The sequence below is a fragment of the Eupeodes corollae genome, chromosome 1, assembly GCF_945859685.1.
Source record: "Eupeodes corollae chromosome 1, idEupCoro1.1, whole genome shotgun sequence".
Lineage (NCBI taxonomy): Eukaryota > Metazoa > Arthropoda > Insecta > Diptera > Syrphidae > Eupeodes > Eupeodes corollae.
This window is the reverse complement of record NC_079147.1, coordinates 296,227,014-296,246,211: the sequence shown is the minus strand read 5'-3', so window position 1 is coordinate 296,246,211 and position 19,198 is coordinate 296,227,014. Positions and strand designations below refer to the sequence as shown.

Below are 19,198 nucleotides of genomic sequence, written 5' to 3'. Positions count from 1 at the left end.
AATCATCTACTCCATCTACCACCAGTTGCTCCAAGGTAGATAAACATACGCAAATGCAATTTCAAGGAAACCAACAAAAATAAAAAAACAACGCAGTTGTAAATTCCAAAAGTTAGTCTATTAAACATTTTTTTTTTATATATTTTTACAAAATTTATGTGCGAAAACGAAAATAAACTTTTGCCTGTTGCTCAAGGCTATAAAAAGAGAATAAACTGCAATAAAAAGATAGAAAACAAATAGAAAGCAGTAGAACTCACGTGAGAATTGAAATCCTTGATACAAAAATCCTTGATTAAATTTTATTCGCTCTTTTATTCCATAAAGAAAAATTGATGTTTGAAAATCACTCGACGATTTCACTTTTTTTCAATATTTAATCAAAATTTTTAATAATTTTTGTATTAATATTTTTATTTCATTCACTCAAAATATTTTATTAATCTGTAGATTAATTTTTTAAAATCAAGTACACTGTCTTCCAAAAAAAGAAACACACACAGAATTTAAACCACTATCACACGAGTAAGTGTTATTGTTACCTTAGCTAAACGACCAATTCGCTTCGAGTTCCCGGGGAAAACTGTTGAGGGAGCCATAACAAAAAACGGGATTTCAAAAACTAAAGTGCCACTGGGAGAGCATAAAGCTCAATTCTATTGAAAAATCCAGAAAATAGCGGGGTAAAATGAAAAAGCTTTACGTTTTTAGAGAAGCTTGCACAAATTAGGCTCCCGTTGAACTACCAATAGCTGAATGCGGCGAATTCAGAAGACTATTTGGAGAAATCGGTTTTCTTGATGTGGAAAAGCTTACTATAAGCATCTGGCTTTGAATACTGAATGATAATGATGGCGCGACAGTTAAGTTATATTTTTTTGGGGGTTTTGTAGAACAATATTAATTAGGGCTGAAGGGTCTCACGTCTCACGTTCGAATAGCTCTCTGAAGGTTGGAAGAAATACAACCTTAAGCCTTAATCAGCTTATTTTACTGTCCCGCTCGTTTCTGAGAGTTGTAATGTCGTCTGGTTTTCATCCCGGCCCGTCCGTAACAACCGCCGGGCCATACCACATGTTGATAAGTTCACTAGTTGACTATGCATATATTTGACAGTTTTTCGTTTGAAAATAGATTACAACTTGTGCGTTAAGAGCCCTGAATCAATTTACATATATTTGTTTAACCAGCAAAATAAATAAAATAAGGCAATTCGATACTGGGGAGGGTGTTGACCTTTTTAGCAGATTTCTTATTCAAACCGAGCCGTAGGTATATTGGTGTCTAAATCGTTACTAGGTTCGTCTTTATTATATATTATTTCGGTAGCGTGTGATGTTGAATTTGATTCTTTGAGGATGTAATAATCTTTATGCTTCTGGTTATTGTTGTTTTTGGCCAAGGAGCAGCAAGGATGTGCGAATCCTTGTTGCTTGTGAATCTTGATTAATATTCTCAAGCGGATGTGAGGATTTTTAATGAGTATGTCTAGAATTTTGCTAATGAATAGCCAAGGGTTATAGATGGATAGAGGGGAATAGAATAAGGTCTGAATATATTGTTTAAGCTACTTGAACTTTGATGTAGATTTTGTGTAAAGAATGTAGGAAGGAAGATTGATGCTTCTCACATAATCAAAGAGCTTAATTAATATGGGTTTTAATGAAGCCATTGCATACACGTTCCAAAAATACAAAATGTAGTTTTCTTGATTCTTAAACTGATGATGGGAGAGAGAGTTTTGTGTTTTGTTGGAAAATTGTCGTTTTTCTAATTCGAGGTTAGGGTAGAGGTATTGAAAGTTCTAAGGTATAAGGGTTCTTATATTATGGTGTGTAAAATAAGTGGTTTTATGTTGTCTTCTTGTTTAATTTAAAACTTTAATTATCCTGAATAGTGGGTTTTGTTCGATTTTGGAAATTATAAGGATTCAAGCTGATCAACAGACCGGAAAAGATGGAGAAAATAACAGGCTTCGGAGAACTGAAACTCTGATGGTAAAGTGTTAGGGTGTTTTAATAAAAAGACGTGTTTAGTGTTTAAATTGCTTTCAACGACCTTTTATTGTCAATTGTTATCCCCGATTTAAGATTTGGTATGGGTTAGACATGGAAGGGTAAAAGTTCTAAATCCTGTAATCACTACACCTTATAAGCAAGCATTTTCAACTAAAGGTCTTAGATTACGTTAAGTTTGTTTTAAAAACCATGTTTTTATTTTAAATAGACCTCTTGATGGTTAAGGGAGGAAAAAATGTAATTATTTGGTTTACGAAATTAATTTATTTATTTTTTATTTTTATTTATTTATAACATCAGTTAGAGTTAAAAAAATACTCCAATAGGCTTTATTTAAAATATTATATCATAAACTAAATATGGAAAGTTAAAAAAAATAGACTGAGCATTTATTTGAATGTATTTCTATTAATATGAAAATTAAAGTCAATATAATTGTAAAGTTATAAATTTCCCTAACAATTCGAGTTGATGGTTCGTTGAAAGCTTAGTTCACTCTGTAAGCGTTTTCGCTTAGATCATAGATATATCCAGTTCAATATAAATGTGAATGATAACCCGAGTCCATTGACTTTTCAAAACTATCGGAAAACTGACTGGGCTTTATACAGGAACTTATTACAGAGTTTACTAGAACCTGGACTATCTAGTCCTTCCTCTAACGCTAACGAACTTGACAACAAAGTCAATGACCTTACCTCAGCTATGAACTGATCGCTAGAAATTTCTTGTCCACTTATACACATAAGAGGAAAGAGGAAACCACAATGGTGGGCCTCAGAGCTTGACTCGCTCAGGAAGGAATGCAGGAAACTTTTCAACCGGGCCCAAAGCTACAAGACTAGCCTCTCATTGGGACTCCTACAAAGAATCCCTAAGAATCTACAAGAAGGCACTAAGGAAATCCAAGCGATCTTCTTGGCGATCCTTCTGTGGCATGATAGAAGAAACTTCTGAAGCCTCTAGGTTACGGAAAATTCTTTCAACTAATCCAGCTATGCCAAGCTGCTTGAAAAATGCAGACGGCTCCTGGACTAATTCAAGTAATGAATCACTGAACCTACTATTGGACACTCACTTTCCTGGTAGTTCTCTTACCAAAACTTGCAACAGCTTTGCACGTTCAAGTTCAAATACAACATATCCACAAGGTCTGATCACAAAGGATAAGTTACAATGAGCTCTCAACAGCTTCAAACCATTTAAAGCTGCAGGACCAGATGGAATAATACCAGCAGAATTACAAAAAGCCTCTGATATAATTGCACCAATCCTTGAGGCAATTTTTACCAGCTGTCTTTACCTGGTCCATGTTCCCTCGGCATGGAGAGAAGTTAAAGTTGTCTTTATACCTAAAGCAGATAAATGCTCCCAAGTTAATCCTAAAGATTTACGACCTATAAGTCTATCATCATTCCTTCTTAAGACCCTGGAAAGATTGATTGATATCCATTTAAGGGCACGTATCGATACAAGACTTCTGTCTTCGTCTCAACATGCCTACTGTAAGGGTAAATCGGTGGAAACAGCGTTACACACTTTAGTACGCACCATCGAATATTCCCTCCATCATAAAGAGTTCACTATGGTTGCTTTCCTTGACATCGAAGGTGCCTTTAACAACGTGGACACATCTGCAATCACTTCTGCACTGACTTCTCTAAATGTAGAGAGTTCGCTTCGGGAGTTAATTCATTTAATGCTTACTAGCAGAATAATTAATTCAAAACTGGGCAACTCTTCTAGCAGACGATTCGTTAGTAGAGGGACACCGCAAGGTGGTGTTCTATCCCCTCTCCTCTGGAACCTAGTGGTGAATGAAATCCTAACTAGTCTGGATGCGGAGGGTTTCAGAGTGATAGCCTATGCGGACGACGTTGCTATAGCAGTTTCAGGAAAGCATCTTAATATCCTAAAAGAACTCTTACAAAATGCCTTGGACAGACTAATACTCTGGGCTGATCGGTGTGGACTGGGTGTTAACCCACACAAAACCGATCTGGTCTTATTTTCGAGGAGATACAAAATTCCATTTGTCAACCCTCCTTACATTAAAGGAATCCAATAAAAATTCTCAGACGAGGCCAAATACCTAGGTCTTGTCTTAGACAAAAAACTAAATTGGAAACGCAACGTACAGGAAAGAGTCAAAAAAGCTACTGTAGCTCTCTTTTCTTGCAAAAAAGCTATTGGTAATAAATGGGGTTTACAACCCAGAATCACGCATTGGCTATACACATCGGTAATCAGACCGATTTTAACGTACGGTGTGGCAGTATGGTGGACTGCTTTAGAGAAAGGTATAAACAGGGATAAGTTAAATAAAGTTCAACGTTCAGCCTGCCTATGTATAAGCGGATCGCTTCGCACGACCCCGTCTGCGGCACTGGACACCTTGCTCTACCTTACACCTCTTGACATATTTAGTAAACAAATAGCTGCAAGCTCTGCTATCCGCCTCAATGCTTCGTCGCAGTGGACTAACAACAACATTGGCCACTCCGTAATTCTAAGGTACTTAGAATCAATTCCAAAGCACACAGACTACACCATCCCCCAACTACAATTCGATAGGAATTTCCAGATTTCTATACCTACCAGATCTTTTTGGGAGGATAGGACATTCTTAGAGGATGAGTCAATCCACTTTTACACAGATGGCTCAAAAACCAAAGAAGGGGTTGGTGGTGGTGTGTACTCTGAACGACTGAAATTAAGTCTCTCATTCCGCCTTTCCAATCATTGTAGCGTGTTCCAGGCGGAACTTTTGGCGATTAAGGAAGTCTTGTCTTGGCTCAAAGAAAACGTGATACCAACATCTGATATCCGTATTTTCTCCGACAGCCAGGCCGCTATCAAATCTCTGGACTCTGTCTCTACAAACTCTATAACAGTCCATAACTGTCGATCATCTCTAATGGAGATGGCGCAACAGTTTAATATTCACCTTTGCTGGGTGCCGGGCCATAGAGACATTCCAGGTAACTGTAAGGCAGATGAACTCGCCAGGAACGGTACAGTACAACCCATCCTACCACGTTTGGCAAGTACTGGCATACCAATCGCTACTTGTAAACTGCTACTAATGCAAGACGCTGTGAGGTGGGCAGGCACCAGGTGGACAAACATCACAACGTGTCAAGCCACAAAAAACATCTGGCCAACACTGGATTTAAAACTTTCCAGGTGCTTGCTCTCTCTAAGCAGATCGCATATAAGCTCGATAATAGGTGTCATAACCGGACACTGTCTAATAGGAAAGCACGCCATGAGACTAGGCGTATTCTCAAATGGCTTTTGCAGAAGCTGTATGGACGAGGAAGAGGAAGAAACGGTTCTTCATCTTCTCTGCACATGCCCTGCTCTAGCTCGAAAACGCAAGAATTACCTAGGAGAATTCTTCTTTAACGATCTAAACGATCTAAATCATATCGGGATAATCAGCCTCTCACGTTTCGTAAGAGACTCTAACTGGTTCCATTGAGCTTAGGAGGAAGCCTCAAGATTCATGTGGTATCACAATGGGCCATTAAACTGGCCTAAGTGTGTCCGTCCCATCTTGGACAGCCACTATAACCTAACCTAACCTAAGCGTTTTCGTGAAAAAAGAAACGATTTCTCAAATCATATAGATCTTTTAGAGCTAATAAAAAAGGACAGTCTATGTGGTAAGATAATGTGTCGTGAATAAAAGTTATCGCATACATTTTCCTTCTGTTTTCTAGTGACTGAATACCAATAAGTTGACATCTTATAATTTAAGAGGGTATTTCAATGTTCCACTTTAATATATTAAACACATATCGTGTCAATCTTTTTTGAATTACTTCTATTCTAAATTAATAAAGTTAATAACAGTTATAAAAAGGATTACAAATGAGGCAGCAGTATTCTAGAACTGACTGACATAACTCTTAAAAAGACTCTTAAAAGTAAACGGATTATAAACCAAGCATGGAATTCGCTTCGTTAACCAAAACTTCGATACTTTTGCGAAAGTTCAATTTATGTATGTATGATTTCCAATGTTATAATTGTAATCAATCGAAAATTGGCGGCGAGTGAAAGAGAGTGATTGACATTTATGAATATTCAGATTTAAATGATTTAACTTACACCAGCCAGAAAATCTTTTCTTTTGCAAATCGTTTGTACTTTGAGTTTTGAAATGCATTAAGTATAACTCATTAATATAAACGAGGAATTAGATCGGACCTAAATGGCTTCCCTGGGGAACTCCTGATGAAAAAATTAAAGGATTTTATAGATTTGAATCAATATGTTCATACTGACAACTATTAGTTAAATATGTTGCACCTTTATTAAGTATTAAAGGTATTAAATTATAGTTCGTCATTTTCTAACACTTAAAACTTCAAGCGCCTTTATTAAGTATTAAAGGTATTAAATTATAGTTCGTCATTTTCTAACACTTAAAACTTTCCATATGAAGTTATTGTAATGGGTCCGATTTGTCAAATTGCAAATTTTATCATTTCTCGACGTTTCAAGGTCCCTAGAGTCGAAATAAAAGATTTTAGGAAAAATGTCTGTGTGTGAGTGTGTACTTACGTTCGCACGTCCGCATATCCGTACGTTCGCGACGTTTTTTTTTCGTAGATAGCTCAAGAACCAGAAGAAATACAGACTTCAAATGAATTTTGTTATACAGATAATAAGGCAGAAAGATGCAGAAAGGGCTCTCAAAAAAATTGCGTGGGTGGTATTTTTACCATAGCAGTTTGAAAAAGGTGTACATTTTGGTTAAATATCTTACGAAACAAAAACGATAGAGACTTGAATTAAATTTTATATAATATATTGTAACGTGATATCAAAGAAGTATATTTTTTGAAAAAAAGAATTTGTCACCTCCAAAATTTTACGACTAAAATATGATTTCATGTCGAAAACTATTTTGTACAACGAAAAATAATGTTATACGATAAAATTTTTAGAAAAATCGAATTGACAGTTTTTTTTTTTTTATAAAAAATAAAAATCTAAAAAAAATATTACTCAAAGTTGGTAAAAATTGAATATCGATTCAAATATCTTTTTAAAAACTTGAAATTTAGGTTTCAAACTTATTTTATCTTATAAGAAATATTGTTTTCAACATTCAGTAAAATTTTGAAAAAAATCGAATTGACAGTTTTTTACAAAAAAAATTAAAAACCGAAAAAAAATTAACAAAAGTTGGTAAAAAATGATTTTCGACTCAAATATCTGTTCAAAAATTTGAGATAATAGCTTCTTACGAATTTTTACTTATAAGAAATATTGTTTTCAACATTCGATAAAATTTTGAAAAAAATCGAATGGACAGTTCCTTACAAAAAAAAATAAAACTCTAAAAAAAAACAATACTAAAACTTAGTAAAAGTTTACTTTTGACTCAAATAGGTTTTTAAAAATTAAAAATATTGGCTTCAAACTTTTCATATTTCATATAAAAATCCAACAGTCCGTTTTTTCATAAAAATTTATTTTTTTATTTCTACAAAAATAGTACGCAGATTTGGTAAGAATTGATACGAGTACATATAGACAAACTTTTAAGCAAGACAAATCGACAGACGGGATGGGAAGTTATCATCACGTCCGTACGTTCGCGACGTTTTTTTCGTCGTTCATAGCTCAAGAACCAGAAGAGATATCGACTTCAAATAAATTTTGTTATACAGATTCATGGGCAAAATTTCATTGAACAAAATTCTTTATTTTAAAATGTTGTAAATACTCAAAAAAAGAGAAATTGTTTCAATATTCTGAAGTAAAAAAAATTTAAAACACAATATTTTTGAGAATACGTTTTATCTTTCGTAGCATATGTACATCATCAACACTATTTAACTTCAGGTAAATATCCAGATCAATGGAAAAAAGCAAAGACTAAATAAAATAAAAAAATAAATTAGGTGGCGCAACAATCCGTATAGAACCAGGGCCTAGTGACTTACAACTCTAAACCATTCCTGTGTGCGAGTAATTGCATTGATGGTGGGGACTTACAGTTTATGTGCCGAATCCAAACGACTTATTTGAGAAAGCACTTTTTCATGATAAGAATTACTCTTGGAGAATTTGTCAATTTCTCGCAAGAGGCAGTCAGTACCCGTGAATAAAGCTTTATGTGGCACAGGCAGGAATCGAACCCCAGACCTCTCGCATAACAGTCCAACGCACTAACAATCATGCCACGATACTACAAAAAAAGCAAAGACTACAAATTCCTAAGAGTTCTCATTAAGATGAATTTAGGCCATTTCTACCCTTTTTGTGGAAAGTTTTCGAGAGAGTCCTGAAAAATCAAATGGCCATTTATCTCGGTACTCTTAGATTTTTCTAGTTTTATGCGACCAATTCTGTCTCGTTCTGTGATGTAAAATATTTGCATTCCTACTTAACAGATTGAATGCAAACAGTTCAATTGAATAACGATTTGTCCGATATACTCTCATTCTCTCGCGGTGTTCCACAAGGTTTGATTCTGGGTCCTTCGTTATTCTCACTCTATGAAAGACCGTCATTCATTAAAAAAAATAAATAGGTCAATCCACATGTATGCTGATGATGTATAAATGCGTTTGAACTGTATTAAATTGCAATTAAGCTGTCTTGGTGAAGATCTGGACATAATTTCATGTTGGTCACAGAAAATTCAAATGTTATTAAATCGTAAAAAATCCGTAAGCCTTTAGCCTTGTGCTTTCAAAGAAAGTTGTTGACCTTTCTTGCTTTCCGCTGGTGCTCTTAAAAAAACAGATTAAAAGTTAGTATTTGGGTATGGTGTTCAATCCGTTAACTGAAATATAGTTCCCCAACTTTAACCTGGAACAGTAACGTTATCATAGCTGTGGGTAAGGTCTTCTTCGAACCATGTGGGTAACACAAACTTTTGCTCCTATAAATTGCGGCAGTTATTAGCGAGGAAGCTGGTTTTACCTATATTCATTTATAATTGCAAAATTTATTCACATTGCGATTCCGTCATAAAAAAGAAGTTGAACCTCGCTTTCAACAGTACTTCTTATATATATACAATACATATATATATATAACATCTCTTCGCCACTAAGTTTAAAAATCGAAAAACTTAAGAAAAAGAAACAAAATATAATTCAAAATTCATTTACATAATACATATCTTTGCCACTAAATAAAAAAAAAAGTAATAATAGCACTATTTAATGTATATGTTATGTATGCTATACTTAATAATAAACATCAATTCATTTGTTTGTTAACAATTCAGTTTCGGTATTTCATATTTTATTTAATATTTTGTATGGGACACTACCTTAGAACAAATTTTGTTTGTCTTTAATATAAATCTCTTTTACTTAACACTATGCCTTACATATATGATATGAACACAGCCGCCGATGAATATTCGTTCAATTTATGTATCGATTTTGTGTTATCGATTCATTGTTCCATTCTCTCGTCGTACCAACTGACCTACCTCACAGCGAAATGGCGCTCAAGCTTCCTTTTCGATCAAAACCTCCAACCTGACAAGATCAGAGATTCGCAGCCATAGAAGCCAGAGAGAGAATTCGCCTTTTTAATGCAAGTGTTTTAAGTTAATTAAAACAATTTAATCGCCTTGAAGCGACAATTAATTCGAGCTTCGCAAGCTACAAGAATTTCGCCAGTGACCACACTATAAAAGTAATGTAAGTGCAAAAGCCACAATCCATAGTCACAGACTGAATTTTTAATCCAAGTCCGAGTCTATAACGAAGCCACGCTGTCTAGCGCCAAGGTTCTAAGGAAGCGTGCAAAACTAGTGACTGGGGATCAAAAGAAGTAGGCTCTTTCAAGGTGCCTAAAAGCCAAAGATTTTAGGTAGGGAAATCCATACCCAAAACCACGTGGATTCCACTACTAATTCCTACCATATTCCTACCGATCCATCATCCCACCTAATTACAAACGAACCATAATAAGGTCCGACGAGGTTACGTCAAAATCTTGATCAGGAGAACATAAAAAAAGAGTGCGTTACACATTTGCTGGCTGGTGCAAGTCTTTCCAAGGCCACGTGTGTCGACGTCGTTGAGGCACAGTGGAGCAGCCAGTATGTAATTCAGGCCCAAAATTGGTTTGACATTGAAGTGTAAAGCTACGTATACGCTTCGAGGTTTAACACACACGCTTTATATACTCGTATAGCAAATATGTGCCTATGCTTATATATATACGGATTCGCTTTGTATAACATACCTAAACCTACCCGAAATACTCACCCGCTAAGCCTATACTTACCTGTCAATCAACGTCATCGTCCGCCATCATCATCAGCATCCATCATCATCGAAGTCCAGCATCCCACTAACCTAGTTTTAAGTAAAGCTCTAGTTTTTTTTTTCTATATGAAATTCGATACTCTCAAGCAATATCGTAATCACTCAAGAATCAAGATCCACAAAAGATAAGTATTAAAGTTCCAACTCATTTTGAGGATCACCAATATTTGCATATTTTAAATCTCTTTCTCTATTTTATTTAATATAGCGTTTTAGTATAAGAGTTTAAGAACAATAACTCTATACCTAATTGAATTTATCCTACCCCAACCAAGTCGTGCGCACAACTTCGCTGAGGAGAGAATGATCGGTTAGTCAAAATTTTTAAATTTTATTTGCTATTATTGATATTTATCATATGTAACAAGATTGGTGCAGTAATTGAGACACATAATTGCTCTCAAAGTTTTCGAGTTGACGTAGGTCAGTTAACAAAAAGTTAACAGGCTATTGATTGCATAGTTTATTTTTTTTAATTTATTATTGAGACAGACGCATAGAATGAAGAGTGATGTCGATAAACTTTTTTTTATTAAGTTTTAATTAAATATATATAATTTTTTTTTACTAACAATAATTTTAAGACCGGCATCCTGGATATGGTCAATGAACCGAATAGTGTTAGATTGTTTAAACTGAAGGGATATTAAGTAATTTTAAAAACTTAAAAACGCTCAAAAGAGAGCTTTATGCGAAAGGTCATTGAACCAGAGTTCATACTTAAGGAAAAAGAGTATATGTTTTGTTTTATGAAAAATCAGCTTGAGAAATGAGAGAATGCGCAAGGTCATTAAACCTTTGATTGATTATTTTTTTATTGAATTTCTTGTTATTTGATTAAATCATTAATTGAATTTAAAAATGATAAAGTTTATTTTAAGAGAATTTCTTATTTTAGTTTTTAATTTTTTAATAAAAACATACCTATTATGAAAAATAATTCTAAAATATTTCGTTTTAATGACATCTAAAATGTCAAGTGAATAATTTAATGAAGTGAGCTTGGGAAAGGGAAATGAATAAGGGTAGTTTAGACGGTAAAAAGTTAAGTCAGAAATCAAACATTTTTGACTTCATTATAGGGGTTATCGTGAATAGAATTTATGTGGACGGTAGCCAAAGGAGAGTTAACTTTACGAAGTTTACCGTGGGAGGGCCACCATAAGGAACTGAATCCAGCTAAAGTTCCATATTGAAGATTAGGTTGAATAAAAATAGTGATATTTGTTAGCTGCTCTTAGTTTTTCTTTTAGATTTAATTTAATATAGGCACGTTAAAAGGTACACGGCGGTCCAGTGGCGGTTGCAAGATCCCACCCATCCGACGAGCTAGTTAAATTGGCATTCGCTAGCGTGCCTACAGCACCCAGCCAACGTTCACCTGGTTGCGTATGCATTTTACTTACCGCACTGACAGTCTTTGGTAACATTAAGTCAAGCCTTGATTTAATGTCCCGTCCAAGCATCATCATCGCGGGTGACTTCCCGGTAGAAGGGTGCACAATCTTCCTGTAATCCAATAGAATATTACATAATTCTTTTTGAAAATCTGTGGTGCTCTTTTCTTTCAGGCTTTTTAATTTCTGTTTAATAGTTTGGACATACCTTTCAGCCTGGCCATTTGTGGCTGGATGGTAAGGAGCCCCCATTTTATGAATAATTCCATTATTTTTAAGAAAAATTTGAAATTGAAAATTGGCAAACTGAGAACCATGATCGCTTACCAAGACCGAAGGCATTCCAAAACGGCTAAAAATATCTCTACACGTTTTAATTGTGGAGTCCGTAGTTATATTTGGGATAACATGCACTTCCGGCCATTTGGTATACGCATCGACTAATATAAAAAAATATTTACCAAAAAACGGTCCAGCAAAATCCACGTGAACACGTTGCCAGGGAGAACTAGGTGTTTCCCATGAGTAAAAGGGGTATTTTATTGGGTTGGATTTAACCATTTGACATTCAACGCAATTTTGTATCATTTCCTCGATATCGCTATCAATTTTTTCCCACCAGCTATAGCTCCGAGCTAATGATTTGGTGCGAGTAGCCCCAAAATGTGTTGCATGTAGCTCATTCAATACTCGTTTTCTTAGACTTGGTGGTATATAGACACGTAATCCTCTCATAACACAATCTTGCTGCAATGTGAATTCTTCCTGGGCAATACCGAATCTAAATTTTGATTCCACTGTTTGCCCAGTTCTTAGCCCTTGACGTAAAATTCTCATTGTTTTGTCATTAACAGTTTCTTTTCCTAGTTCTTTAACGGTTAAGGGAAGCGTAGTTATTTGCCTAATTTCTAAAACATCTACCTCATCTATTGCGTACTCTGCAATATTTTTTATTGGCAACCTTGACATTCCGTCTGCGTTGCAGTGGTCAGTTGTCTTACGAAAAACGATTTCGAAGTCAAATGCTTGCAAATAAGCTGCATAATGCTGCAATCTAGAAGCAGAAAGGGCTGGAATCCCTTTTTGGGGTGAAAAAATATTGTCCGTCATCAAAATAAACTTACGCCCATATACATATTGATAAAACTTTTTAATGCCGAATATAATTACATATGCCTCCCGGTCAATTTAACTATAACGTTGTTGGGTGGCATTTAAAGTTTGTGACGCGTACATAATTGGCCTTTCTGTACCATCTTCTAATTCATGGCTTAACACCGCCCCTACACCATATGGGGACGCATCTGTTGCCAATATAAGCTTTAACCTAGGATTGTAAAGTATAAGAAATTTTGTAGAGTTCATTTCACATTTTATTCTATTAAAAGCTAATTGGCATTTACTGTCCCAGGTAAATTTTACTTTCTCTTTTAGCAAATTATTAATTGGGTACAAGATGTTACTAAGGTTCTTGAAAAATCGTCCATAATAATAAATTAAACCAACATAAGCTTTAACCTGATCTTTATTCTGTGGTGGTTTCATATTTTCTATAGCATCTTTCTTGCTCTTCGTTTTATGAATGCCATCTTTATCTATAGCAAAACCACAGTACTCGATCTTATTTTGAAAAAACTCGCATTTTTCTAAGTTAATGCGCATGTTATTTTCATTTAATCGACGCATCACTTCATGCAATTGCTTTAAATGGGTTCTATCATCTGTCCCAGTTATTTTAATATCATCGATAAATACACTGACACCTGGAGCGTTGAAAAATAGCGGGAGCTGATGCCACACCACCGTACATAAGACGAGTTGGTCTATAAAGACCTCTGTGGGTACTCTGAGTTAAAAATTCCCTACATTCAGGGTCAACCTCCAATTGTAAATAAGCCCTTGTTAGATCTAACCTACTAAATTTTATACCACCGCTCATTGAAGCAAAAAGCTCTTCGATGGTGGGAAGAGGATGCTCATCGACCAACATATTTTTGTTCACTGTAACCTTAAAGTCCCCACAGAGACGAATTTTGTTGTTACTCTTTCGAATGGGGACAACCGGTGTCGCCCAATTGCTATGATTAACTTTTTCTAATATCCCTTCATTAACCATTCTATTTATCTCTTTATCTACCTCCTCGCGAATAGCGAAAGGGACAGGCCTATACTTCATGAATACTGGTTGTGTAGCTTTTTTCAATTTAAGCTTAGCTTGAAAATTAGGGATTTTACCTACTTCATGTGAAAAAACATTTGGATATGAATCTTTTAGTTTCATTATTAAATTTTGTGCATGCATACTACTATTTATAAAATTTAATTCATATAATTTATTTAAATCAATTTCAGCTTACTCATTTAAATTAATATTTAATTCTCTAATCCACCTAACAAAGGAATTCTATTCATATTTGTAATATACAATTTTAACATTTTGACAACATTATTATATAATACTTTCGCATGAGAAAAACCTTCAATAGGTACTTTTTATCTACTGTTACTTCTTAGATTAATTTTATGTGATGTATCAATTTCTTTTAGTGGAAAGTATTTTCTAAATTCGTTTTTACTTATTATTGTTAATCGACTTCCTGAGTCTACAACAAAATTAATCTTATTGCCTTCAGCACAAATTTCTGCAAAAAATTCATCATTTTCATTTTTGATTAAATCTAATTTGAAAATACTTTCCACATCACTATCGTCGATTTCTTGAACAAAATTAGTTTTATTCTTATTAAGATTCCTTAGTTTAAAAAAAAAATTTCGTAAATGCCCTTTTTTGGAACAAAATGAACAAATAGTTTCTTTATATAAACAGTCTACTTCAGCATGCGTACCGCCACATCTGCTGCACTGCATATTCTGCCGTTTATTGTAATTAAATCTGTTGTTGCGGTAATTACCTTTTGATTACTGTTTTACCGCTGATGAGTGTGCCATTTCAAGTTTGTACACCGATGCTGTCTCTTTCTCACCTTTTCCGATCATAGCTCCTCCAGCTTCCGAAAGCTCTATGCCCTTTGCAATATCCAAGGCTAGTTCTAGAGTGAGGGATTTTTTCTCCAAGCACCGATTCTGCACGTGTTTGCTTCGTAAGCCAAAAAAGAATTGGTTCCTCAAGGCTGTTTCTAAATAAGTCCCGAAATTGCATGTTGCCGCCAATCGCCTTAAATTAACCAGATATTGGGAAACATCTTCGCCTTCTTGCTGCTTCCTATGATGGAACTTGAAGTTTTCTACGATTTCCAATGGTTCAGGATTGTAATGTTTTTCCAGTAGTTCTACAATCTCAGCACAATCCTTGTCTTTTGGTTTTGAGGGTGACAGTTTATCGCTGAGCACATCATAAGACTCCTGGCCCATATAATGAAGCAGGAAATTTTTTTTGTTCAGCTTCTACTTTAAAAATGTCGAATGCTCCTTCCAAACGTTCAACCCAGCGGTTCCATTTTCCTTTCTCTTTATCGAAATGTTCGATGTGAAAACTGGCTTGAATATGATTTACCACTTGAGCCATTTTTTTGGATTTTTTTTTAAATTTTAAGTTTTAAAACACTGTGGAAGGTAATTCTTTTTTAGCCTCGTCGCCAAACTATTGTGACCGACACATGAAATAAGTGACACGTTTGAGTTCTAGTATAAGACTGACTTTATTCAGAGCTTTATTATTATAACAAGGAGAGCTTTATTGATTACATAACGTACTTCTTATATATATACATATATATATAACACAGAGTATCTACATTTTCCAAAAACTTATTAAACACGACTTTTGAAAATTTTCTTAAGAATCGCGCAATTAAATTACTCTCAAAGATACTCCACAATCGTCAAGCCCAATATCAGAGTGATGAAATAGACTATGTTTTGTAACTACAAACCAGAATAAAGCTTCACTTTTCATAATGAAAATACTTTTTTACATTCCCATTACCCTATTTAAAAGCTATGAGCTAACAAGGCTCGTAGCAAGTTTAATCATTTTAACTTCCATACATATTCTTTTAAATAAATATACATTTTTTGGTGCTCCTAAAATGTTGTTAATATTCAAAAATTTCGTGACTTTTTTCATGGGCAAATCAATATTTTGACTTTTTGTTTTTCTTTTAAAAAATGTATGTACATACATTCAAATTTGCAAGAAACGCAATTCTTAAGAAAACATATTTGATAATAAGAAATTTGGAGATACAATACCCGTGTTTTTTGGCATTCTATAAATAGTATAGTAGATAATTCCCAAGAAAATTAATGGGCATTACCCAGATTTTAGCATTTAAAAATTGGTACAACTGAAAGAAGACCTGTCAGAATAATAATAAAAAAAAAACATATCGTTTTGTTTTAATCAAATTAAAAAAAATGCACAGTAACAGATTGATTTCTTTCAACAACAGAAAACACATGATCCCAAATGCACAACTACTCAACGAACACATCCATCGAGATACAAATGCAATATCAATCTTACCAACATTTGAGAACGAAATCACACAAGATCCATTCGAGACTTGTATAAATGTCGAAAACCCATCCGTTTTAAGATTTTACTTTTAATTTTATCGGTAGTTTTTATACTGCGGATATTGTTTTTTTATTCGTGTTAAATTCTACTGAACTATTGATAGTTTTTCCAATAAAACACTATCCGTGTTATATTGATATAGTTAATAAATTTGCAATGCCTTAAAATTCAGTACTTAAGATACACAACTTTATGATTAAACTCTCCTAGATTTAAATATATAGATTCTTAGACATTGATTAATATGTTTCTATAGCTAGCAAACTTAAATTTAAAAAATATCTAAAACCTAAAAGGTCAACACCAAAACACACTATTTCGATTGCCAACTTTGGTCACGTCTGGTGGGAAATAACCACGTCCTCAAATGTTAATCGTGACACTAAAACTATGCTGCAGAGGATGCTATCCTTGTAAAACTATTTATAAAACACATCTATTTCATTAAATTTCAAACAAACAAAATTATTAGTAATTGACTGAACCAGATAAGACACCAAGACACACCAACTGTCAAAACCCACCCTAACTAATTGATAGTTCAAAGTTATAATAAATCCTATTTCTTCCTCAACATAACGTCAATGAATAATTATTGTTTTACACTGTGGAAGTTTCAAGTGAAAGCCCTTTAATTATTCATCTCTAATTGAAGGGTTTGTAGGTTACACAATACACAACCTCTCTAAATCATACAGTATACAATGTCATTTACTGTATTGATCAATTACAACATAAATTATTTTCTTTTTCTAAAGAATTACCATCCTCATCTTGAAACTTTTATACATCACAAAAGCAACCACAAAGTGAACTTTCACATAACAAAACTATCTAGTATCTTGAAAATTCATTATAACATCGAAGTGACCCACAACTTAAATAGCAACAACAACACGAACAAAAACAATCCATAACAAACTCTCCAAATTGAATTGTATTTCATTTTCTTTGAAACCCTAAGTTACATTTGTATCTTAACTCAACTCAACTCAAAAGTTCTCCAGTTAAATCTAATTGAATTTGAAAATATTCACTGTACGATGATGTTGTGAATCTGATGGGGAGAGTCTAAAATTTCCAAATCAAGTTGGAAAATGGAATAAGGATGTACATAAAAGATGCAGCAGAAGCAGAGGTTTTGTATTCGGTGTTGGGTAGGTTCTGTAATTTCAAACTTTCATCTGTTTAAAACTTTGTGTAGCTCGTATCTATCTAACCTATGCATCTTTGCAATGTTATAAATTAGTGCGGTGGTTTTAGGTGGTGTAACTACCTAGTTTTCGTGTGTCTGTTTGTTTGTTTTGTAAGGATGTATAACATATTTTACCCACCAGTCACCTGTATATCTACACTTAATCTTCTTATCTACAGCTATGGTCAAAATAAAAGTCGCCCAGAACTATTTTAATATCGTAGCTAGGATACTGCTCATTGTTTTGTCTAGGAGCTCGAAGAACATATCTTTGGTGTTGTCGTCTTTCTCTTCTGTGGGGGCGTGCGCGCATATCAGACTAATGTTGAGGAATTTAGCCTATAGCTCAAGACTTTTTGCCTAAGTCTGGCTCCAATGACGAAGCCGCATCCATATAAATGCTGTTGGTTGTCGTGGTAGCAGTCACCATAGTAAATATCGCAGTTTTTCATCCTCTTCTTGGCCGGCCCATCCCATCGTATTTCCTGGATGGCGGTGATGTCTGCTTTATAGCAGTCTAGGGCATCCGCTAATTCTTCGGCCGCACGTGATCTGTTAAGGGACCTAATATTCCACGTGCATATACGAATTTCGTTGTCCTTAATTCGTTTGCGTTGGTTGTCAACAGTAAATCCGTCCGTATCCGATGCTTGTTGGTGCTTCGCAACTTTGAAGCTTTTACGTGGCCAGTTAGTCACCCCGACGGCACAACCCTCAACCTAGAGGGCCAGATCCTAAGTATAACTCCAAGGATGGGAAGCCGGATAAAACCACTCCTTGTAGTCCTGGGCTCCGAATAAGTCGAAGAAGCCCTATAAGGTGTTCACTTAGCAGTTCAACCTTACTGGAACTGTAGCCGCCACCGTTGATTCCATCTCGGGAATTCTTCCGCTGCCGTCTGGATAAGGAGAAGTGCCTTAGTGGAAACACCTCTCCCCCCTCTCTCGTTTGCTGCCCCCAACAACTTTTCACTGGGGTTGATACCCAATCTCCAGTTGAGGTACTAGGCAACTGATGTTCACCACGGGGAGGTGAGAGTAGGAGTTGATATACAGAGGTGGGTTTTGAGAAAACCCTGTGGACGCTTGTGTCCCCTTGAATGATCATGTCTACCATTTGAACAATCTTTAAATAAAGATAAGCTATTAGACTTAAAATCAAAGGAGACGAGGAATGCCGACTAAAAAAGGGAAAAAGTAAAACATATTTTTCAGATGCAATTTGGAAATGTTAAAGCCGAAGACTAGCATATCAGCGTTGCAGTGACGAAGAATTCTGGACATTGGTTCAAAGTGCCATTGGAAATGTTAAAGCCGAAGACTAGCATATCAGCGTTGCAGTGACGAAGAATTCTGGCCATTGGTTCAAAGTGCCCTTAATTAGTACGGTGATAAGGGATATAGAAAAAGCAGACAGATCGCAAATTTTGAGAGTGAGTCTTAAGATGAATATCACTCAGAAGTACGGAGGAGTTAAGTTAAGTTTAGTAATAGCTTGTATTAAGCTTAATAAATAAACTATTGCCTTACAACTTCCAACCATTCTTGTGCGCAAGTCATGTGAGGAATGGAGAGGCCCTACAGTTTTAATGCCGAATTCGATAGGATTATTTGAGAAGGCACTTTTTATGACAGCAATTACATTTGGAGGATTTAGATAGCACAGTCAGGTCCTCTCACATGACAGTCCTACACAATAACGTATAATTTCTGGAATTTCACAGCCATGACTGG

At 35.0% G+C, this 19,198-nt stretch overlaps 1 protein-coding gene across 1 annotated transcript in view; it reads right to left on the bottom strand.

Annotated features, from left to right (window-relative positions):
• Positions 1–417, bottom strand: part of LOC129940907 (ras-related protein Rap-1b-like) — a 113,760-nt gene extending 113,343 nt beyond the window's left edge. The window contains exon 1 of the mRNA XM_056049434.1: positions 261–417. The gene's annotated coding sequence lies outside the window, so the exon portion shown is untranslated. The remainder of the gene's footprint in view (positions 1–260) is intronic.
• Positions 418–19,198: the final 18,781 nt, after the last annotated feature.